Source organism: Lithobates pipiens, unplaced genomic scaffold (assembly GCF_037356315.1).
Source record: "Lithobates pipiens isolate NorthernLeopardFrog02 unplaced genomic scaffold, aLitPip1_a1.2 Scaffold_69, whole genome shotgun sequence".
Taxonomy (NCBI): domain Eukaryota; kingdom Metazoa; phylum Chordata; class Amphibia; order Anura; family Ranidae; genus Lithobates; species Lithobates pipiens.
Window position 1 is genome coordinate 149069 of NW_027507891.1, and position 20831 is coordinate 169899.

Sequence of the window (20831 nt, forward strand, 5' to 3'; positions counted from 1 at the left end):
TAAGGATGAGGACACTGAACATTGAAGCTCGGGGATAAGGATGGACACTGAACATTGAAGCTTGCGGATAGGGATGAGGACACTGAACATTGAAGCTTGCGGATAGGGATGAGGACACTGAACATTGAAGCTCGGGGATAGGGATGAGGACACTGAACATTGAAGCATGTAGCTCAGGATAGGCACTACAAGTCCCAGCAATGCAAAACCTACTAGGTAACAAGGGAAGTATTAGTGTGACGCACGGCCCAGTGTTTGTGTTGTGTGTAACGTCACTTCCGTAACATTATGTGATGGTTTCGCTGAACTGTATTGCCGAAACTATGTTGGAACGCACGGCGCGAGTGTTTGGAACGCATCGCGCATGCGCAGTACGCAATTTCTGGCGGCAACGTCACTTCCATAGCATCCTGTGATAGGCAGCAAAATGTGACACTACACCAACACAGAGGGGAAGGAGGGAGGTACACGTGATCGCTCTGTCATGTGACGTGACGCGCGGGGCGGGTCCTGTGGAGCGGTGTTCTGTAGCAGGGGGCGGAGTTGTGGGCGGATGTCACGTGACGGCTCCCCGGAACTCAGCGACCGCCCTGGAGCCGTCATTCCGCTATGGGGCGGATGTTATGAGGTTCATAATAATAATAATTGTTATTATATATGTGGGAATTATAGAAATATTTCATAATAATTATTAAAAAATATATAATATAATAAATATGAGAAGTGGGTGATCTCCTGTATGATGGGGAGGAGTTGTGGAGGATGTGGGCGGAGCGGAGGGAGGGGACGTCTTACTCACCTGAAGCTGAATTCACAACTGAGCTCTAAGCGGGCGGATTACCGGTTATATACCCTCCTCTGCACTATGACGTCACCAGAGGCTGTTGCCATGGAGACCCTTTAACGGCCAGAGCAAATTTTTTTTCTGTACGTTTTTTAACGATCGCGATGGCCCCGCCCACACATGACATGGCCCCGCCCACATAGTACATGGCCCCGCCCACACAGGACATGGGAGACCATGGAGAATAAAATGGCGGGAATTCGGATTTCTAGGTCATGTGATATTTGCTGAGCGGTTTTATGAATTGGAAACAATTGAGAGAAAAAATAAAAATGAGAGTGAAAATACATTCACATTAATGTCATAAAACATAAAACATCGCCGGCATTTTCTATGGTAAAATATAAAAGTTGCGCTAAGAGAATATATAAACATTTTTCTATAAACATTTTATTTAATGACAATACAGATAATAGAATAAAACACCAAATTGTTTTTCTTCTTCTTTCTCCTTTTTTTGTTTTTTTGTTTTTGATTTAATAATTAACCACATTGGAGGTAAAGGCGGCGCCCTCCGGTGGCGGGGAGGTGGTGGTGACGGCGCCCTCCGGTGGCATCGCGGCTCCCTCTAGCGGCGGGACGGCGGATTCGCCTCAGCGACAACTACTTCCGGTGGAAGAGAGGCTTCCGGTCATGCGCGGCATGGATGTGCTGGCTTCGTGAGTGCGGGCGGAAATGACGGCGGCGGCGAGGGGGAGGAGGCATGGTGTGCTGGCGGAAGTGGCTGCGAGACCAGGAAGTAGCCGGTGAGGCGGCGGAGGATGGAGGGGCGGATCAGTGAGTGCGGGGTGACCGGGGGAGGGGCAGGTTCTCTGTACCATTGTTGTAAATATAGCTGCGACTCATGCGTCACTTCCTGTGCAGGTGTTTCACTGTAACGGCTTTCCGCGGGGCTTTACTGCGCATGCGCGAGTTAGGGACTCTTGGCGAGATAACGGCCTTTGATCGCGCATGCCTCGTTCGAGAAATATTGTGCAGTGATGGGAATTCCGGATCTTGTCGCCCAGACCAATTCTGACATTTCTCTCCTCCAATGTAAAATCCATCATTTATTGCTAGAATATGACACGGAACCCCCAAACATTATATGTGTTTTATAGCAAAGACCCCGGAGAATACAATGGCGGTCGTAGCAACTTTTTATCTCGCACGGTATTTGCGCAGCAATTTTTCTAACACGTTTAAAAAAAAAAAAACAGTTTTGTGCTTTAAAAAAACAAACAAAAAAAAAAACAGTAAAGTTATCCCAATTTTTTTTGCATAATGTGATAGATGAAGATACGCCGAGTAAATAGATACCCAACACGTCACGCTTCAAAATTGCACGCGCTTGTGGAATGGAGCTAAATTTTGGTATTTAAAAATTCCCCATAGGCGACGCTTTACATTTTTTTACTGGTTACATGTTTTGGGTTACAGAGGAGGTCTAGTGCTAGAATTATCGCTCTCGCTCTAACGTTCGCGGCGATACCTCACATGTGTGGTTTGCCCACCGTTTTCACATGTGGGCGGGACTTACGTATGCGTTCGCTTCTGCGTACGAGCTCACGGGGACAGGGGCGCTTTACATTTTTTATTTTTTTGTATTGTTAATTTTACTTTTATTTTTTTAGTTTGACACTTTTATGAACAGGGAGGCGTTTGCTGGGCGCAGTGAGGCGTTTGCTGGGCGCAGTGAGGCGTTTTCTGGGCGCAGTGAGGCGTTTTCTGGGTGCAGTGAGGCATTTGACGGGCGCAGTGGCAGCGTATTTATTGGCAGAACAATGTACTGTACATGTACTCAGTGCTATGCAGGGGGCCCCGCCCCCTCTCCAAGCTCCGCCCCCATCTCCAAGCTCTATCTCCTCCTCCCACCAACTCTCCGCCTCCGCCCACCCCCTCGAGTCCATCAATTTTCTGGACTCCGGACATACATAAGATTCGCAGCGTGCTAGTGGGGTGGGCGGGGCTGTTTCTGACGTTAAACATCTCTCCGCCCGCCCGCTCGAGAGCATAATATTTCTCGACCGCGGGTAGCTCCCATGCATGTGCGATCAAGGGTCGTGAAATCGCACATGTGCAGTAAAGCCCCGCCCTCAGCTGTTTCAGTGATGGAGCCGCACCGGAAGTGACGCGGTTTGGTTTCAGAGTCCCAGAAATCTTTACAACACCGGTTTTCTGCTGTCTGCACTTTCTGTACAACTTCCTGTCCGTGTGATGTCACTTCTAGGATGATGTCACGAGTTGGTGTCAGGGTGGGACACGGGACTGGGTGTAATGTGTGCGCAGCTTCCATCAGAGGCTTCTCACACACTGTTCACCCCTCAGAGCAAGAGAATCCCCCATATGTGTCATGAGAGGTCCAATGTCCCGGAGTCATATCATTTTAATGCCCATATGGGGGGGGTTCCGGAGGCCCTCATGTCTGTATCGGGGGTACCGGAGGTCCTCACATCTGTATCAGGGGGTTCCGGAGGTCCTCACATCTGTATTGGGGGTTCCGGAGGTCTCATGTCTGTATCGGGGGATTCCGGAGGTCCTCACATCTGTATTGGGGGTTCCGGAGGTCTCATGTCTGTATCGGGGGGTTCCGGAGGTCCTCACATCTGTATTGGGGGATTCCAGAGGTCCTCACATCTGTATCGGGGGGTTCCGGAGGTCCTCACGTCTGTATCGGGGGATTCCGGAGGTCCTCACATCTGTATTGGGGGGTTCCGGAGGTCCTCATGTCTGTATCGGGGGATTCCGGAGGTCCTCACATCTGTATTGGGGGATTCCGGAGGTCCTCACATCTGTATTGGGGGGTTCCGGAGGTCCTCATGTCTGTATCGGGGGGTTCCGGAGGTCTCATGTCTGTATCGGGGGATTCCAGAGGTCCTCACATCTGCATCAGGGGGTTCCGGAGGTCCTCACATCGGTATTGGGGGGTTCCGGAGGTCCTCACGTCTGTATCAGGGGTTCCGGAGGTCTCATGTCTGTATCGGGGGTTCCGGAGGTCTCATGTCTGTATCGGGGGGTTCCGGAGGTCTCATGTCTGTATCGGGGGATTCCAGAGGTCCTCACATCTGCATCAGGGGGTTCCGGAGGTCCTCACATCGGTATTGGGGGGTTCCGGAGGTCCTCACGTCTGTATCAGGGGTTCCGGAGGTCTCATGTCTGTATTGGGGGTTCCGGAGGTCTCATGTCTGTATCGGGGGGTTCCGGAGGTCCTCACATCTGTATTGGGGGATTCCAGAGGTCCTCACATCTGTATCGGGGGGTTCCGGAGGTCCTCATGTCTGTATCGGGGGATTCCGGAGGTCCTCACATCTGTATTGGGGGGTTCCGGAGGTCCTCATGTCTGTATCGGGGGATTCCGGAGGTCCTCACATCTGTATTGGGGGATTCCGGAGGTCCTCACATCTGTATTGGGGGGTTCCGGAGGTCCTCATGTCTGTATCGGGGGGTTCCGGAGGTCTCATGTCTGTATCGGGGGATTCCAGAGGTCCTCACATCTGCATCAGGGGGTTCCGGAGGTCCTCACATCGGTATTGGGGGGTTCCGGAGGTCCTCACGTCTGTATCAGGGGTTCCGGAGGTCTCATGTCTGTATCGGGGGTTCCGGAGGTCTCATGTCTGTATCGGGGGTTCCGGAGGTCTCATGTCTGTATCGGGTGTTCCGGAGGTCTCATGTCTGTATCGGGGGGTTCCAGAGGTCTCATGTCTGTATCGGGGGGTTCCGGAGGTCTCATGTCTGTATCGGGGGATTCCGGAGGTCTCATGTCTGTATCGGGTGTTCCGGAGGTCTCATGTCTGTATCGGGGGGTTCCAGAGGTCTCATGTCTGTATCGGGTGTTCCGGAGGTCTCATGTCTGTATCGGGGGGTTCCGGAGGTCTCATGTCTGTATCAGGGGTTCCGGAGGTCTCATGTCTGTATCGGGGGTTCCGGAGGTCTCATGTCTGTATCGGGTGTTCCGGAGGTCTCATGTCTGTATCGGGGGGTTCCGGAGGTCTCATGTCTGTATCGGAGGGGGGGAGGTTGCTGGTGGTCCTCATGACTGTATTGGGAAGGGGGGTTCCAGTGGTCCTCATGTCTGGTTCCGGGGGGGGAGTTCCGGTGGTCCTCATGTCCGTATTGGGGAGGAGTTCCGGTGGTCCTCATGTCTGTATCGGGGGGAGTTCTGGTGGTCCTCATGTCTGTATCGGAGGGGGGGAGGTTGCTGGTGGTCCTCATGGCTGTATTGGGGAGGGGGTTCCAGTGGTCCTCATGTCTGGTTCCGGGAAGGAATGGGGTTCTGGTGGTCCTCATGTCTGTATTGGGGGGTTCCAGGGGTCCGCATATCCTGTATCGGGGGGTTCTGGAGGTTCCGGTGGTCCTTATATCTGCATCAGGGGTTCCGCGGTCCTCATGTCTGTAGCGGGGTTCCAGTGGTCCTCATGCCTGTATCAGGGGGTTTCCGGAGGCCCTCATGTCTGTATCGTGGGAGTGGGGTTCTGGTGGTCCTCATGTCTGTATCGGGGGGGGAGGTGGTTGGTGGTCCTCATGACTGTATTGGGGAGGGGGGTTCCAGTGGTCCTCATATGTGGTTCCGGGGGGAATGGGGTTCTGGTGGTCCTCATCTGTATCGGGGGGGTTCCGGAGGCCTTCATGTCTGTATCGGGGGGGTTCCGGAGGTCCTCGTGTCCTGTATCAGGGGTTCTTGAGGTTCTGGAGGTCCAAGTGTCCTGTATCGGGGGTTCTTGAGGTTCCGGAGGTCCTCGTGTCCTGTATCGGGGGTTCTTGAGGTTCCGGAGGTCCTCATGTCTGTATGGGGGGGTTCCAGAGGCCCTCGTGTCCTGTATCGGGGGTTCTTGAGGTTCTGGAGGTCCAAGTGTCCTGTATCGGGGGTTCTTGAGGTTCCGGAGGTCCTCGTGTCCTGTATCGGGGGTTCTTGAGGTTCCGGAGGTCCTCATGTCTGTATCGGAGGTCAGGGGGGGGTTCTGGAGGCTTTCATATCTGTATTGGGGGTTCTCATGGCCCTTGTGTCTGTATCGGGGGTTTCGAAGGTCCTCATATTTGTATTGGGCGTTCTGGAGGTTCTCATGTCTGTTTGGGGGGGTTCCGGATGTCCTCACGTCTGTATCTGGAGGGGGGGTGTTCCGGAAGCCCTCATGTCTGTATGGGGGGGGTTCTGGTGGTCCTCATGTCTGTTGGTGGGAGGTTCCGGTGATCCTCATATCTGTATTGGCGGGGGTTCCAGAAGTCCTCATGTCTGTATGGGTGAGGTTTCGTAGGTCCTCATGTCTGTATCGGGGGGGGGGGGGGGGGTTGCGGAGGCCCTCATGTCTATCGGGGGAGGTTCCGGAGACCCTCATGTCTGTATCGGGGGGGGGGGGGGTTTGGTGGTCCTCATGTCTGTATGGGGGAGGTTCTGGTGGTCCTCATGTCTGTATTGGTGGGGGTTCCAGAAGTCCTCATGTCTGTAGGGGGGAGGTTCCGGTGGTCCTCGTGTCTGTATCGGGGGGGGGGGGGGTTCTGGTGGTCCTTATGTCTATCGGGGGGGGGGTTTCCGGAGGCCCTCATGTCTGTATGGGGGAGGTTCCGGAAGCCCTCATGTCTGTATCGGAGGTTAGGGGGGGGTTCTGGAGGCTCTCATATCTGTATCGGGGATTCTCATGGCCCTTGTGTCTGTATCGGGGGTTTCGAAGGTCCTCATATTTGTATTGGGCGTTCTGGAGGTTCTCATGACTGTATGGGGGGGTTCCGGATGTCCTCACGTCTGTATCGGGGGGTTATGGGGGTCCTCACGTCTGTATGGGGGAGGTTCCGGAGGCCCTCATGTCTGTATCGGGGGGGGGGGGGGGTTTCTGGTGGTCCTCATATCTGTATTGGCGGGGGTTCCAGAAGTCCTCATGTCTGTATGGGGGAGGTTCTGGTGGTCCTCATGTCTGTATGGGGGAGGTTCCGGTGGTCCTCATGTCTGTATGGAGGAGGTTCCGGTGGTCCTCATGCCTGTGTGGGGGAGGTTCCGGTGGTCCTCATATCTGTATGGGGGAGGTTCCGGTGGTCCTCATGTCTGTATGGGGGAGGTTCCGGTGATCCTCATGACACCCGGGGAGGATTTGGTAAATTTGATTTTCTTTCTTTATTTCACAGATCGGGCTACAAACCCCCTGAACAAGGAGCAGAGCTGGGAATAGATTTATGATAGATCAGTATATGTAATAATATATCTAGGTGGATTTCCTCTTTATTAAAATCAATATATGTTGACCCTGTAAAATACATCCAGGCGGAGCTCCTCTTTATATCATCAGGTCAGTATATGTGATACTATATCCAGGCGGAGCTCCTCTTTATATCATCAGGTGGAGCCCCTCCTATGATATCAGTATATGGCGGCCCCTTTAATAACTCCACATTTAATGTCCCTTCTTTAAATAGGCGCTTGGCCCAAACAAATGATTTTATAGGGACATTAAAGGCGGAACTTCGACTTTGAAGCGGAACCAAAGACCGCTAATCCTCACTTTTCCTCCAACGCTCCCCTTCCCCACCATCTTTTTCTGAGTTCCCGGATTTCGGGTGTCTTCATTGGCCGGTGCGGGATGACGTCACACAGGGTTTCGGGCCGGCCAGTTTCGAGCTCAGTGTACATGCTGGGGGGCGCTGCAGGCAGGTCGGTGTATTCTTCTACATATTTTTGGTAAAAAAGATTGCAATAAGCATTTGATTGGTTAGCGCCTAAAAAATAGGGGATTGTTTTATGGCAATTTTTATTGATTTTTTATTTATTTTTTTACTAGTAATGGCAGCGATTTTTATCCTGACTGCGATGTTATGGTGGACACTTTTGACACATTTTTGGGACCATTCGCATTAATGGCATTTTTGGGCGGCACAGTGGTGTAGTGGGCGGCACAGTGGTGTAGTGGGGCGGCACAGTGGTGTAGTGGGGTGGCACAGTGGTGTAGTGGGCGGCACAGTGGTGTAGTGGGCGGCACAGTGGTGTAGTGGGAGGCACAGTGGTGTAGTGGGCGGCACAGTGGTGTAGTGGGCGGCACAGTGGTGTAGTGGGCGGCACAGTGGTGTAGTGGGGCGGCACAGTGGTGTAGTGGGGCGGCACAGTGGTGTAGTGGGCGGCACAGTGGTGTAGTGGGCGGCACAGTGGTGTAGTGGGCGGCACAGTGGTGTAGTGGGCGGCACAGTGGTGTAGTGGGCGGCACAGTGGTGTAGTGGGGCGGCACAGTGGTGTAGTGGGGCGGCACAGTGGTGTAGTGGGCGGCACAGTGGTGTAGTGGGCGGCACAGTGGTGTAGTGGGAGGCACAGTGGTGTAGTGGGCGGCACAGTGGTGTAGTGGGCGGCACAGTGGTGTAGTGGGCGGCACAGTGGTGTAGTGGGGCGGCACAGTGGTGTAGTGGGGCGGCACAGTGGTGTAGTGGGCGGCACAGTGGTGTAGTGGGCGGCACAGTGGTGTAGTGGGTGGCACTCTCACCTAGCAGTAAAAAAGGTCACTGGTTTGAATCCCAACCACAACACTACCTGCCTGGAGTTTGCATGTTCTCCCTGTGCCTGCGTGGGTTTCCTCCGGGTACTCCGGTTTCCTCCCACACTCCAAAGACATGCTGATAGGTTAATTGGCTTCTGTCCAAAAATTGGCCCCAGTATATGAATGGGGACCTTGGATTGTGGGCTCCCTGAGGGTAGGGACTGATGTGAGTGTGCAATGTACAGGGATAGGGACAATTGCAGACACTCACTCAGGTTGAACTGGATGGACTGTTCTCTTTATTCAACCTTACTAACTGTGTATAATACAGCAATCAGTGCTATGAAATTGCAATGCAATGTGTCTGGCAGTGAAGGGGTTAAACATAAGGTGGCGCTGTAAGGGCTAAGTGTGTCCTAGGGAGTGATTCTAACTGTGGGGGGGTGGGGGGAGATCATGTAATATATATCCCTCCCCCTGTGTCCGGTGAACACACATTGGTCCCTCCCTCTGTGTCTGGCGCACACACTTTGGTCCCTCCCTCTGTGTCTGGCGCACACACATTGGTCCCTCCCTCTGTGTCTGGCGCACACACTTTGGTCCCTCCCCCTGTGTCCGGCGCACACACATTGGTCCCTCCCCCTGTGTCCAGCGCACACACATTGGTCCCTCCCCCTGTGTCCGGCGCACACACATTGGTCCCTCCCCCTGTGTCCGGCGCGTGCACACATTTTGTTTGGGAGCCACGTCGCACGACCGCGCAATTGTCAGTTAAAGCGACGCAGTGCCAAATCGCAAAGAGTGGTCTGGTCTTTGACCAGCAAAATGGTCCGGGGCTGAAAGTGGTTAAAGTGTAGCTCCAGTCAAAAAATCTATTTTTAAGGTTTTTTTGAAAACATAGGGAAGGGTTATCACCCCTGTAACATTTTTTTTCCGTCTGTGCTCCTCTTCAGAAGATTTCACCTCACTTTCCGTCCCAATGACAAATGTTTTTTGAAAATTTGGGGGTTTTAGTAAAACAAGGATTGGTGATAAAGCATCAGTGGAGAGGAGACACATTTTTTCCCATATCAACTCTTACAGGAGAGAATTTCCCTTCCTAGGGGTAGATTTCATCTCACTTGCTGTTGTCTCCTTCCGTTTGCAAGTAGGAGATGTTTGTAAGTTGGATGTTTGAAAGTAGGGGCCTGCCCTATATGCTCTGCAGAAATGGCGGAACAAGGTGTTGGTTTTGCCACAACATTGTAAGCCCTCAAAGTGACTCTTGGTGGGCGCTGGAGCGCCCTGCTGTGACCGATTATATCAAGAATTGTAATTACATGCCCCTGTTGAACACGGGCAGAAAACTGGGCCTTAGGCACTGGTGCCACAACCCTGCAACACCTCACAGATACTCTAGTTGGAGTGCAGGAATTAGCCCTGCTGCAAAGCATTGCATCAAAAATTGTAATCACATGCACCTGTTAAACAGGGGCTGAAAAATTGGGCCTTAGGCACTGGTGCTGGTCTGTGGGTGCTTTTCCAGTACCCTGACCCTGGGTGAGAGGATGAGGAGGATGAGGACCGCTTGGTCATCCACTCTACCAAGTCTTCGGCATGATGCGGCTCAACATGTCCAGCTGCCGAAAATAAGGACAACCGTGTTCCACGGCCACATGCTGATGATGAGGATGATGCACCGCGTCCACGACCGGCACTGTTGTCTCTAGACACAGAGCCTGCTATCCCTCTTTTATTGGCTCGTGACTGTCTGCCTCTCCTTGTTGGCCTCCCAGACATACTAATGGTCTGCAGGGAGATGTAGCTGCACAAAGCTGGGACATATATACTGATTATACGGCAGCTAGCAGAATTAACTGCCTGCCTGTAGTATTATTACTATGAGAACACCAGCAATAGGGGTAGCTTTAGGTGTACACCGTGCAGATGACACAATACACCGACTGTAATTACTGCAGCAGCTACCTATGGCATAGGATCAGAAGAACACCAGCAATTGGGGTAGCTTTAGGTGCACACCGTGCAGATGACACAATACACCGACTGTAATTGCTGCAGCAGCTGCCTGTGGTAAAGGACCAGCAGAACACCAGCAATTGGGGTAGCATTAGCATAGTTGCTAACAATGTAAAAAAAAAAAAAATTCCGGGACACTTTTTTGGCTGTAGGCAGGGTTGTATTATAATTAGGGGGTGGGGTATGCATTTGTAGGCGTGGCATATGAAAAGTTGAAATATGGGCGTGGTTTAAGCAAAATAGCGAGCGTGACTTAAACAGGCGTGGCTCAAAGGGGTGTGGTTAGAGTCTAAGATGAATGGGGGATGGAGAGGGAAAGGGGGGGGGATGAAGGGACAGCAGCCCCCCCGATTCTACACCACAATAGCAATCAGCAGATAAAGATACTCCAAATAACTGGTATTGGCGCTTCAATCATCCCGGTGCCATGATTGTTATGGTGTCAGGATGATTGAAGCGCATAATTTCTATTATTACATTGTAATATAAAATGAAATCATTCAACTCGCCATAATGTAGAATCAGTGGGAGCCATGAGCGTGTCACTAGTCACGTCGCCTGCCACCAGATGGCATCAGCAGAGTCCCTCCTTATATCAGGTGCCCCATCACAGGTACCTTCCTCACATCTGTGTCCCCAGCAGTGGAGCCCCTCCTTACATCTGGTGTCCCCATCAGTCCTCCTTACATCTGGTGTCCCCATCAGTCCTCCTAACATCTGGTGTCCCCATCTTTCCTCCTAACATCTGGTGTCCCCATCTTTCCTCCTAACATCTGGTGTCCCCATCAGTCCTCCTAACATCTGGTGTCCCCATCTTTCCTCCTAACATCTGGTGTCTCCATCAGTCCTCCTTACATCTGGTGTCCCCATCAGTCCTCCTAACATCTGGTGTCCCCATCTTTCCTCCTAACATCTGGTGTCCCCATCTTTCCTCCTAACATCTGGTGTCCCCATCAGTCCTCCTAACATCTGGTGTCCCCATCTTTCCTCCTAACATCTGGTGTCCCCATCAGTCCTCCTAACATCTGGTGTCCCCATCATTTCCCCTAACATCTGGAGTCCCCATCATTCCTCCTAACATCTGGAGTCCCCATTTTTCCTCCTAACATCTGGTGTCCCCATCAGTCCTCCTTACATCTGGAGTCCCCATCTTTCCTCCTAACATCTGGTGTCCCCATCATTCCTCCTTACATCTGGAGTCCCCATCTTTCCTCCTAACATCTGGTGTCCCCATCATTCCTCCTAACATCTGGAGTCCCCATCTTTCCTCCTAACATCTGGAGTCCCCATCTTTCCTCCTAACATCTGGAGTCCCCATCTTTCCTCCTAACATCTGGAGTCCCCATCTTTCCTCCTAACATCTGGAGTCCCCATCTTTCCTCCTTACATCTGGAGTCCCCATCAGTCCTCCTTACATCTGGAGTCCCCATCAGTCCTCCTTCCATCTGGTGTCCCCATCAGTCCTCCTTCCATCTGGAGTCCCCATCAGTCCTCCTTCCATCTGGTGTCCCCATCAGTCCTCCTTCCATCTGGTGTTCCCATCAGTCCTCCTTCCATCTGGTGTTCCCATCAGTCCTCCTTCCATCTGGAGTCCCCATCAGTCCTCCTTCCATCCGGTGTCCCCATCAGTCCTCCTTACATCTGGAGTCCCCATCAGTCCTCCTTACATCTGGTGTCCCCATCATTCCTCCTTACATCTGGTGTCCCCATCAGTCCTCCTTTCATCTGGTGTTCCCATCAGTCCTCCTTCCATCTGGTGTTCCCATCAGTCCTCCTTCCATCCGGTGTCCCCATCAGTCCTCCTTACATCTGGAGTCCCCATCAGTCCTCCTTACATCTGGTGTCCCCATCATTCCTCCTTACATCTGGAGTCCCCATCAGTCCTCCTTTCATCTGATGTCCCCATCATTTCCCCTTACATCTGGTGTCCCCATCATTTCCCCTTACATCTGGTGTCCTTACCAGTCCTCCTTCCATCTGGTGTCCCCATCAGTCCTCCTAACATCTGGTGTCTCCATCAGTCCTCCTTACATCTGGTGTCCCCATCAGTCCTCCTTCCATCCGGTGTCCCCATCAGTCCTCCTTCCATCTGGTGTCCCCATCAGTCCTCCTTCCATCTGGTGTCCCCATCAGTCCTCCTTCCATCTGGTGTCCCCATCAGTCCTCCTTCCATCTGGTGTCCCCATCAGTCCTCCTTCCATCTGGTGTCCCCATCAGTCCTCCTAACATCTGGTGTCCCCATCAGTCCTCCTAACATCTGGTGTCCCCATCAGTCCTCCTAACATCTGGTGTCCCCATCAGTCCTCCTTACATCTGGTGTCCCCATCAGTCCTCCTAACATCTGGTGTCCCCATCAGTCCTCCTTACATCTGGAGTCCCCATCAGTCCTCCTTACATCTGGAGTCCCCATCAGTCCTCCTAACATCCGGTGTCCCCATCAGTCCTCCTTACATCCGGTGTCCCCATCAGTCCTCCTTACATCCGGTGTCCCCATCAGTCCTCCTTACATCTGGTGTCCCCATCAGTCCTCGTAACATCCGGTGTCCCCATCAGTCCTCCTTACATCTGGAGTCCCCATCAGTCCTCCTTACATCTGGAGTCCCCATCAGTCCTCCTTACATCTGGAGTCCCCATCAGTCCTCCTTACATCTGGAGTCCCCATCAGTCCTCCTTACATCTGGAGTCCCCATCAGTCCTCCTTACATCTGGAGTCCCCATCAGTCCTCCTTACATCTGGAGTCCCCATCAGTCCTCCTAACATCTGGTGTCTCCATCAGTCCTCCTAACATCTGGTGTCTCCATCAGTCCTCCTAACATCTGGTGTCCCCATCAGTCCTCCTAACATCTGGAGTCCCCATCAGTCCTCCTAACATCTGGAGTCCCCATCAGTCCTCCTAACATCTGGAGTCCCCATCATTCCTCCTTACATCTGGTGTCCCCATCATTCCTCCTTACATCTGGAGTCCCCATCATTCCTCCTTACATCTGGAGTCCCCATCATTCCTCCTTACATCTGGAGTCCCCATCATTCCTCCTTACATCTGGAGTCCCCATCAGTCCTCCTTTCACCTGGTGTCCCCATCATTCCTCCTTACATCTGGAGTCCCCATCATTCCTCCTTACATCTGGAGTCCCCATCATTCCTCCTTACATCTGGAGTCCCCATCATTCCTCCTTTCACCTGGTGTCCCCATCAGTCCTCCTTTCACCTGGTGTCCCCATCAGTCCTCCTTTCACCTGGTGTCCCCATCAGTCCTCCTTTCACCTGGTGTCCCCATCAGTCCTCCTTTTACCTGGTGTCCCCATCAGTCCTCCTTTCATCTGGTGTCCCCATCAGTCCTCCTTTCACCTGGTGTCCCCATCAGTCCTCCTTTCACCTGGTGTCCCCATCAGTCCTCCTTTCACCTGGTGTCCCCATCAGTCCTCCTTTCACCTGGTGTCCCCATCAGTCCTCCTTTCACCTGGTGTCCCCATCAGTCCTCCTTTCACCTGGTGTCCCCATCAGTCCTCCTTTCACCTGGTGTCCCCATCAGTCCTCCTTTCACCTGGTGTCCCCATCAGTCCTCCTTTCACCTGGTGTCCCCATCAGTCCTCCTTTCATCCGGTGTTCCCATCAGTCCTCCTTTCACCTGGTGTCCCCATCAGTCCTTCTTTCATCTGGTGTCCCCATCAGTCCTCCTTTCATCTGGAGTCCTCATCAGTCCTCCTTACATCTGGTGTCCCCATCAGTCCTCCTTTCATCTGGTGTCCCCATCAGTCCTCCTTTCATCTGGTGTCCCCATCAGTCCTCCTTTCATCTGGTGTTCCCATCAGTCCTCCTTACATCTGGAGTCCCCATCAGTCCTCCTTACATCTGGAGTCCCCATCAGTCCTCCTTACATCTGGAGTCCCCATCAGTCCTCCTAACATCTGGAGTCCCCATCAGTCCTCCTAACATCTGGAGTCCCCATCAGTCCTCCTTACATCTGGAGTCCCCATCAGTCCTCCTAACATCTGGTGTCTCCATCAGTCCTCCTTACATCTGGAGTCCCCATCATTCCTCCTTACATCTGGTGTCCCCATCATTCCTCCTTACATCTGGTGTCCCCATCAGTCCTCCTAACATCTGGAGTCCCCATCATTCCTCCTTACATCTGGAGTCCCCATCAGTCCTCCTTTCACCTGGTGTCCCCATCAGTCCTCCTTTCACCTGGTGTCCCCATCAGTCCTCCTTTCACCTGGTGTCCCCATCAGTCCTCCTTTCACCTGGTGTCCCCATCAGTCCTCCTTTCACCTGGTGTCCCCATCAGTCCTCCTTTCACCTGGTGTCCCCATCAGTCCTCCTTTCACCTGGTGTCCCCATCAGTCCTCCTTTCACCTGGTGTCCCCATCAGTCCTCCTTTCACCTGGTGTCCCCATCAGTCCTTCTTTCATCTGGTGTCCCCATCAGTCCTTCTTTCATCTGGTGTCCCCATCAGTCCTCCTTTCATCTGGAGTCCTCATCAGTCCTCCTTACATCTGGTGTCCCCATCAGTCCTCCTTTCATCTGGTGTCCCCATCAGTCCTCCTTTCATCTGGTGTCCCCATCAGTCCTCCTTTCATCTGGTGTCCCCATCAGTCCTCCTTACATCTGGAGTCCCCATCAGTCCTCCTTACATCTGGAGTCCCCATCAGTCCTCCTAACATCTGGAGTCCCCATCAGTCCTCCTAACATCTGGAGTCCCCATCAGTCCTCCTTACATCTGGAGTCCCCATCAGTCCTCCTAACATCTGGTGTCTCCATCAGTCCTCCTTACATCTGGAGTCCCCATCATTCCTCCTTACATCTGGTGTCCCCATCATTCCTCCTTACATCTGGTGTCCCCATCAGTCCTCCTAACATCTGGAGTCCCCATCATTCCTCCTTACATCTGGAGTCCCCATCAGTCCTCCTTTCACCTGGTGTCCCCATCAGTCCTCCTTTCACCTGGTGTCCCCATCAGTCCTCCTTTCACCTGGTGTCCCCATCAGTCCTCCTTTCACCTGGTGTCCCCATCAGTCCTCCTTTCACCTGGTGTCCCCATCAGTCCTCCTTTCACCTGGTGTCCCCATCAGTCCTCCTTTCACCTGGTGTCCCCATCAGTCCTCCTTTCACCTGGTGTCCCCATCAGTCCTCCTTTCACCTGGTGTCCCCATCAGTCCTCCTTTCACCTGGTGTCCCCATCAGTCCTTCTTTCATCTGGTGTCCCCATCAGTCCTCCTTTCATCTGGAGTCCTCATCAGTCCTCCTTACATCTGGTGTCCCCATCAGTCCTCCTTTCATCTGGTGTCCCCATCAGTCCTCCTTTCATCTGGTGTCCCCATCAGTCCTCCTTTCATCTGGTGTCCCCATCAGTCCTCCTTACATCTGGTGTCCCCATCAGTCCTCCTTTCATCTGGTGTCCCCATCTTTCCTCCTAACATCTGGTGTCCCCATCAGTCCTCCTTACATCTGGAGTCCCCATCAGTCCTCCTTACATCTGGTGTCCCCATCAGTCCTCCTTTCATCTGGTGTCCCCATCAGTCCTCCTTTCATCTGGTGTCCCCATCAGTCCTCCTTTCATCTGGTGTCCCCATCTTTCCTCCTAACATCTGGTGTCCCCATCAGTCCTCCTTACATCTGGAGTCCCCATCAGTCCTCCTTACATCTGGTGTCCCCATCAGTCCTCCTTTCATCTGGTGTCCCCATCAGTCCTCCTTTCATCTGGTGTCCCCATCAGTCCTCCTAACATCTGGTGTCCCCATCAGTCCTCCTAACATCTGGTGTCCCCATCAGTCCTCCTTTCATCTGGTGTTCCCATCAGTCCTCCTTACATCTGGTGTCCCCATCGGTCCTCCTTACATCTGGTGTCCCCATCAGTCCTCCTTTCATCTGGTGTCCCCATCTTTCCTCCTAACATCTGGTGTCCCCATCAGTCCTCCTTACATCTGGTGTCCCCATCAGTCCTTCCATCTGGTGTCCCCATCAGTCCTCCTTACATCTGGTGTCCTCATCAGTCCTTCCATCTGGTGTCCCCATCGGTCCTCCTTACATCTGGTGTCCCCCTCTGACATTCAGACTGCCCTCCCCCCCCCGTGGCTCCTCCAGACAAAGTTGCCGCATGGAAAGAGATTGAGCTGCGCCGCCTTCCATCCCCCGTCCCTTTCCATTACAGGTCACAGAGACTGGCAGCAGGGCGGGGGGTGGGCAGCGCCGCAGCATCTCTATTGTAGCCAACCGCCAAGCCTACTTTTGGTTTTCTTGAAAATGGAGGCCCTCTAGTGGCCGGTGGCAAAAATTGTGAATAACCGAATTTCCCGGGAAACTATTAAATCGGGAAAAGGGTCCTAATCACGGGAATGTCCCGGGAAATTCGGGACAGTTGGCAAATATGCAGGAGGGCTAGTGAAAGGGGCAACTGCAGCCATGTGGTTTGGCAGTGTCTAAAGAGGTGGTGCTGGGATCAGAGGCCACAGGAGGAGAAGTACAAGCTGATCACTGCGTTCTGCTACACAGCAAGAGGCTGCCGCCACGCACACACGACCGGACTTTTCGATGGACTTGGTCTGGCGGACTGGAATCCGTCGGACAGTTCCATCGTGTGTGGTGCTCCAGTGGACTTTTTCTTCCCAAAAGTCTGGCGGACCCAGAAATAAAACTTGCTTCAAATCTTTCCGATGGGCTCCAGTCCGGTTGAAAAATCCAGTCGTCTGTGTGCTGGTCTGACGGACGGAAACCGAAGCCAGGGCAGCTATTGGCTACTGGCTATGAACTTCCTTATTCTACGTCATCACCTTCAAATCCGTCTGACTTTTGGAGAGATCGTGTGTGGCCAAGTCCGTTCGTTTGAAAGTCCAGCGGACCTCCGCTGCAAAGTCCGTTGGATTGTCCGCCGGACCAAGTCTGTCGAAAGGTCCAGTTGTGGGCATTAGATTTCCATGCCTGCAAAGGGCCATTTCTTCTACATCTGACTGAGAGCCTGTGAGATCCACTAACAGTGATCCAGTCAGCAAGCAAGATGATCATTTTTGTGACCCAAATACAGAACCAGGTGACGGGGGCTTCCTGAACCCTCCAGGAGGAGACCTCTGATGTGATGGGAGGACCTCTGATGTGATGGGAGGACCTCTGATGTGATGGGAGGACCTCTGATGTGATGGGAGGACCTCTGATGTGATGGGAGGACCTCTGATGTGATGGGAGGACCTCTGATGTGATGGGAGGACCTCTGATGTGATAAGGGGACCTCTGATGTGATGAGGGGACCTCTGATGTGATGGGGGGACCTCTGATGTGATGGAGGACCTCTGATGTGATGGGAGGACCTCTGATGTGATGGGGGGACCTCTGATGTGATGGGAGGACCTCTGATGTGATGGGAGGACCTCTGATGTGATGGGAGGACCTCTGATGTGATGGGAGGACCTCTGATGTGATGGGAGGACCTCTGATGTGATGGGAGGACCTCTGATGTGATAAGGGGACCTCTGATGTGATGGGGGACCTCTGATGTGATGGGAGGACCTCTGATGTGATGGGAGGACCTCTGATGTGATGAGGGGACCTCTGATGTGATGGGGGGACCTCTGATGTGATGGGGGGACCTCTGATGTGATGGGGAGACCTCTGATGTGATGGGAGGACCTCTGATGTGATGGGGGGACCTCTGATGTGATGGGAGGACCTCTGATGTGATGGGAGGACCTCTGATGTGATGGGAGGACCTCTGATGTGATGGGAGGACCTCTGATGTGATGGGAGGACCTCTGATGTGATAAGGGGACCTCTGATGTGATGGGGGACCTCTGATGTGATGGGAGGACCTCTGATGTGATGGGAGGACCTCTGATGTGATGAGGGGACCTCTGATGTGATGGGGGGACCTCTGATGTGATGGGGGGACCTCTGATGTGATGGGAGGACCTCTGATGTGATGGGAGGACCTCTGATGTGATGGGAGGACCTCTGATGTGATGGGGGGACCTCTGATGTGATGGGAGGACCTCTGATGTGATGGGGGTACCTCTGATGTGATGGGGGGACCTCTGATGTGATGGGGGGACCTCTGATGTGATGGGGGGACCTCTGATGTGATGGAGGAACCTCTGATGTGATGGGGGAGGACCTCTGATGTGATGGGAGGACCTCTGATGTGATGGGGGGACCTCTGATGTGATGGGAGGACCTCTGATGTGATGGGGGGACCTCTGATGTGATGGAGGAACCTCTGATGTGATGGAAGGACCTCTAAAGTGATGGGGGGACCTCTGATGTGATAGAAGGACCTCTGATGTGATGGGGGGACCTCTGATGTGATGGGAGGACCTCTGATGTGATGGGGGGACCTCTGATGTGATGGGGGGACCTCTGATGTGACGGGAGGACCTCTGATGTGATGGGGGGACCTCTGATATGATGGGGGGACCTCTGATGTGATGGGAGGACCTCTGATGTGATGAGGGGATTTCTGATGTGATGGGGGGACCTCTGATGTGATGGGGGGACCTCTGATGTGATGGGGGACCTCTGATGTGATGGAGGAACCTCTGATGTGATGGGGGAGGACCTCTGATGTGATGGGGGAGGACCTCTGATGTGATGGGAGGACCTCTGATGTGATGGGAGGACCTCTGATGTGATGGGAGGACCTCTGATGTGATAAGGGGACCTCTGATGTGATGAGGGGACCTCTGATGTGATGGGGGGACCTCTGATGTGATGGAGGACCTCTGATGTGATGGGAGGACCTCTGATGTGATGGGGGGACCTCTGATGTGATGGGAGGACCTCTGATGTGATGGGAGGACCTCTGATGTGATGGGAGGACCTCTGATGTGATGGGAGGACCTCTGATGTGATGGGAGGACCTCTGATGTGATGGGAGGACCTCTGATGTGATAAGGGGACCTCTGATGTGATGGGGGACCTCTGATGTGATGGGAGGACCTCTGATGTGATGGGAGGACCTCTGATGTGATGAGGGGACCTCTGATGTGATGGGGGGACCTCTGATGTGATGGGGGGACCTCTGATGTGATGGGGGACCTCTGATGTGATGGGAGGACCTCTGATGTGATGGGAGGACCTCTGATGTGATGAGGGGACCTCTGATGTGATGGGGGGACCTCTGATGTGATGGGGGGACCTCTGATGTGATGGGGAGACCTCTGATGTGATGGGAGGACCTCTGATGTGATGGGGGGACCTCTGATGTGATGGGAGGACCTCTGATGTGATGGGAGGACCTCTGATGTGATGGGAGGACCTCTGATGTGATGGGAGGACCTCTGATGTGATGGGAGGACCTCTGATGTGATAAGGGGACCTCTGATGTGATGGGGGACCTCTGATGTGATGGGAGGACCTCTGATGTGATGGGAGGACCTCTGATGTGATGAGGGGACCTCTGATGTGATGGGGGGACCTCTGATGTGATGGGGGGACCTCTGATGTGATGGGAGGACCTCTGATGTGATGGGAGGACCTCTGATGTGATGGGAGGACCTCTGATGTGATGGGGGGACCTCTGATGTGATGGGAGGACCTCTGATGTGATGGGGGTACCTCTGATGTGATGGGGGGACCTCTGATGTGATGGGGGGACCTCTGATGTGATGGGGGGACCTCTGATGTGATGGAGGAACCTCTGATGTGATGGGGGAGGACCTCTGATGTGATGGGAGGACCTCTGATGTGATGGGGGGACCTCTGATGTGATGGGAGGACCTCTGATGTGATGGGGGGACCTCTGATGTGATGGAGGAACCTCTGATGTGATGGAAGGACCTCTAAAGTGATGGGGGGACCTCTGATGTGATAGAAGGACCTCTGATGTGATGGGGGGACCTCTGATGTGATGGGAGGACCTCTGATGTGATGGGGGGACCTCTGATGTGATGGGGGGACCTCTGATGTGACGGGAGGACCTCTGATGTGATGGGGGGACCTCTGATATGATGGGGGGACCTCTGATGTGATGGGAGGACCTCTGATGTGATGAGGGGATTTCTGATGTGATGGGGGGACCTCTGATGTGATGGGGGGACCTCTGATGTGATGGGGGACCTCTGATGTGATGGAGGAACCTCTGATGTGATGGGGGAGGACCTCTGATGTGATGGGGGAGGACCTCTGATGTGATGGGAGGACCTCTGATGTGATGGGAGGACCTCTGATGTGATGGGAGGACCTCTGATGTGATAAGGGGACCTCTGATGTGATGAGGGGACCTCTGATGTGATGGGGGGACCTCTGATGTGATGGAGGACCTCTGATGTGATGGGAGGACCTCTGATGTGATGGGGGGACCTCTGATGTGATGGGAGGACCTCTGATGTGATGGGAGGACCTCTGATGTGATGGGAGGACCTCTGATGTGATGGGAGGACCTCTGATGTGATGGGAGGACCTCTGATGTGATGGGAGGACCTCTGATGTGATAAGGGGACCTCTGATGTGATGGGGGACCTCTGATGTGATGGGAGGACCTCTGATGTGATGGGAGGACCTCTGATGTGATGAGGGGACCTCTGATGTGATGGGGGGACCTCTGATGTGATGGGGGGAC